Consider the following 3682-nt stretch of genomic DNA (forward strand, 5'->3'; position numbering starts at 1 on the left):
TCTAATAGATTAGGAAATTTCATTTTAATTTGTCACTAGATATAAAATATCTTATAATATTTGTGATATTTAAAAAAATTTGGTTAAAGTGTACGCATTAAACGTAGCAAAACGAGCGCAAAACGTGAGAGCGTATCCGCACGCACTAGGTGCGCTTAAACTTGGCGCGTAGCTCGCAATGAGTATACGCCCACGCGGCGGGCATATTTTTTTATCAATTGTTTATGAAAATAAGATTTTTTTATAAGGAGTTTTTATAGAATTTCATATCAATTTTCTCAGTTTATTTTTATTAGGAACAGGGGTTATATAATTTATATATAATTTTCCTATAATTTTATTAAAAGCAAAGAAACTGGTTAACTCTATTTCCTTTCTAAACATAAATATTTGTTCACAACTGAACTATTTTCCACTGCAAAAATTCATTTCAATTTTTCAATTTCTCGCCTATTAAATATAGGGGTTGCAACCCCCAAAGTCAAACCTACCAGAATTTGTTACACTTTTTATGAGGATATTACCCACTTCTTTTTACTGAAAAATGTCGGTTACAAAAAAAGAGATTAAAAAAAAGCTGTTTTTGGGGATGAACTTTAGGGACAGGTTGCAAGCCTTAAATGTGTTTTTAGAATATTTTTACTAAAATGACGTCTACGAAGCAATGAAAATGTAAAAATTTGCTTTTGATCTATCGTATTATCCAAATAATAATTTTCATTAATAGGAGTGGTTTTACCCTCTAAATATATTTTTTCATTCCTAATGCCTAAATGTTTATATTATAAACAAATTTAATGAAAAAATGCATTAATCAGGTATTTTTTGACCGAAAAATTAGTTTTTTCAATTTCAACTTTTTAAATTAGGAACTTCATGATAACTTCAGTAACATTTATAATTTTTCGATTAATTTTATGATTTTTTAAAACAAATTTAATAAACAAATGCATTATTGGGGCATCTGTCGGCGGCAAAAATTCGTTTTTTTTTCGATGTCAGACTTTTAATTTGAAACTTCATAATTAATCCAGCAAAATTCATGATGAGTTGATACATTTTATGATTCTTTAAAACAAATTCAACAAAAAAATGCATCATTCGGGCATCTGTGGACGGGAAAATTCGTTTTTTTTTACGATAACAGTCTTTATAATTAGGAACTTCATGATGATTTCAGCTAAATTCATAATTGGTTGATAAATTCTATATTAAAAAATAAATTTAATAAACAAATGCATTATTTGGTCATTTCACTATGGAAAGACTCATCCTTTTCAATGTCAGCGTTTTTATTAAGCTGCACCATAATAATTCAGCTTGGATTTCTCTATTCATCTGTTTTTTGTGCTACACTCTTAAATTCGTTTAAAATATTTCTGTCGCCTTCTTAGATTCATCGAAAATTTTTCTTTTTCATCGACAGATGCCCGAATGATGCATATGTTAATGAAATTTGTTTAAAAAAAATATCAAATCTATCAACCAATTATGAATTTTGCTGATATCATTATAAAGTTCCTCATTAAGAAGACTGATATCGAAAAGAAACGAATTGTTCCGTCAACAGATGCCCGAATGATGCATTTATTTGTTCAATTTGTTTTGAAAAATAATACAATTTATCAAATCATCATGAATGTTGCTGAAGTTATTACGAAGATCCCATTTAAAAGTTTGATATTGAAAAAAAAGTCCGTTGACAGATGCCCCGATACTGCATTTGCTTATTAAATTTGTTTTAAAAAAATCATAAAATTGATCCAAAAAATCATGAAATTTAGCAACTTATTATGAATTTTGCTGAAGTTGTCATTTAGTTTCCAAATGAAAAGACTAGTATTGAAAAAAAAACCGAATTTTTCTGTCGACAGATGCCCGAATAATGCATTGGTTTATTAAATTTGTTTACAAAAATCATAAGATTAATCAACAACTTTTTCTGTCGAAAAATGCTTGAATACTGCATTTGTTCATTGCAGAAAACATTTTGCAAACAAATAATTTGTTCACAAAAAATTATTTTGTTTATTGTATAATATTGTAACATCTTAAACTAATGTTACTCTATGCAACTTATGCCATTTCAACCATTTTCCTGTTATTGACGAGCACCGGAAATGTCAGAAAAAATGGTCATTTTTTCGTCATATTTGTTTATTTATAAACAAATTGAAAACCTAATTCAAAAATTAGGCCTGAAAACTCTCTTAGAAATCTAATCAGCTTTTTTTCAATTTTTTTGTTAAATCGGTCGATATTTATGAAGTTTATCAGGGGTTTATATCACAGTTTTCGGTTTAAGTTACAATATTTATGATATGTGAAAAATGTAGTCGAAATGTAGACTGGAGGTTTTTGACGTAAAATACTTAAGTCAAGTATTTTCCGTAGGAAGCAGGTAAAATGCCTAGTAAATTACGTGCCAAGATGGCGGACCTGTAGAACTGTGCATAACCTCACTTTTTTTAATTTCTGGTACGGGCATTCGTAGGATTTCTTTTTCCAATGCAAATATTTTTAATTAAAAAATAATATCAACTAAACTGAAACAGAGCAAACACGAAAACACTTCGGGCTACTGTAAATTGCATGATATGAGATTAATTTTAAACGAATACAAGTAATTAAAAATAATCAAAACCATACAAAATGTAACGCAATGTTTTTTTTTCAACATGATATTAAAGAATGTTACTTGTAAGCACCTTCTTGGACACAGGTATATAAATAATTTTGATATATTGTTACGTTTGTTCATTTAAATATTTGTAATTAATATATTTTAATATATTTTTTAGGAACACCGATAAATTATTTTAACCTAAGAGGCCTTCTCAATTTATCATTATTTTTCACATTTATATGTATGTTTTTGTTATTATTATAATCAAATATTCATCAATTTAATATTTAAGTGTTATAAAGCTGTTCATATGTCTTTATAATCAATCTTTCAACAAATTTCACCTAATAAAACATACCCTGATCAAACAACATCATTATAATAAACTTATGTACTTATGTGATTTTTAAATTTTTTCCAAGGAATGTTTGCAATGGTCAACAAGATTTAGATGTTATAATTGTAGTGGGAAACGGGAACCGCAGAACGTTAAGTCTCATATACGCGTAATTTACATCGTGTAAGAAACTAGGCATGTAAAATACCTAGTAATTTACCGTAAAAAACTGCGTAAATTACCTAGGGTATTTTACTTACTTATCTCTGATTCGCGTACCGTAGGCGCGCTTAAACTTGGCGTATCAAAAGGATGAGTAACACAATATTTGTAGAGCTTTCTTGGGTGCTGAAAAATTATTGTGTATTTGTTATTTTTTCTATCATACATGGTTTGACCGTAAAATAGAATTTTTTATTTTTTAGTAATTTCTTGTGGTGAAAACCAGAACCGTGAAATTATTTGCAGTTATTTGAAAATACAATGAAACCCCGTTTAAGTTTACTCTTCCGAAACGAAAACATCTCACTTAGTTTTGTCCGTTCTCACCATGAGAGGAGTCCCTCCATATGCAGATGCGATTGGTTAACTGCTTCAAGGGGCGGAATACTGCGAACTTGTTGGGGTGGTGAAAGTAAACCAAGGGTAGGGTGGGGCGAGATGAGAATAGCTGTCCTTTTCACGTCAGTATTTAAAATCTGCTAATTCATTGCTTGAAG

This window comes from Belonocnema kinseyi, chromosome 4 (assembly GCF_010883055.1).
Source record: "Belonocnema kinseyi isolate 2016_QV_RU_SX_M_011 chromosome 4, B_treatae_v1, whole genome shotgun sequence".
NCBI lineage: Eukaryota > Metazoa > Arthropoda > Insecta > Hymenoptera > Cynipidae > Belonocnema > Belonocnema kinseyi.